The sequence below is a fragment of the Culex quinquefasciatus genome, chromosome 1 (genome assembly GCF_015732765.1).
Source record: "Culex quinquefasciatus strain JHB chromosome 1, VPISU_Cqui_1.0_pri_paternal, whole genome shotgun sequence".
NCBI classification, from domain to species: domain Eukaryota; kingdom Metazoa; phylum Arthropoda; class Insecta; order Diptera; family Culicidae; genus Culex; species Culex quinquefasciatus.
Genome location: NC_051861.1, coordinates 16093581 through 16094341, shown reverse-complemented (window position 1 = coordinate 16094341; position 761 = coordinate 16093581).

Genomic DNA, 761 nt, shown 5'->3' with positions numbered 1-761 from the left:
TGCAGTCAGTTTAGCTGAGGTGTCTTTGAGGGATGTCTCTAAATTACGTTGTTTGAACATCTGAATGTTTATTTTAGCTTATGTGAAGAGAATCAAATCCTCGTTTTGACGAATTTCTTTCTGAAACAATTGAGACGTTATTTATGGATGGACTATTCTCACCTGTATTGAAATTTAAGTGTGTTTGTAAGCTCCCGATCACTCTGGTTTTACAATCGTGGAGATGCAGTTTTGCACATTCAGCTGTTATGTGTGTATGTACTAGGGTGGCTTGAAGTTTGCATGGAAAATCTTTAAAAACTATCCAATTTAATCAGAACAGCTATTCTCTGATCGTAATTAGGCCTCTAAAATAACCCCCTAACATTTGGGAACAATCGGTGAAGGCCCGGCTTTCCGCAAAGCGTTTCAATTTTGTATGGGAATTTAATGCAAGAGCGTTTAAATTGAGCAAAATTGCTAAAACTTTACTTTCATAGTTTTTCGACCATATTTAAGACAAATTTAAAAAGTTAATTGCCTATAAAATTACAAAATGCCTTTTTTATTATTTCATCACCGGCATTTTGGCCACTGTCACTATATCTAAGATAACGAAAACAATTTTTTGTGGTTTGATTATTCGAAGGTTTCATTAACCGAAGTGAATTTTTTCTTAGGCCTTCAGAGAATCGAGTCTGGACCTTGGTCCTTGGTTTAAGCCTAATTTTAGGACCCAATTGAGAATGCTGTTTTAGTCTTTTGACTGCTCAACATTTGGA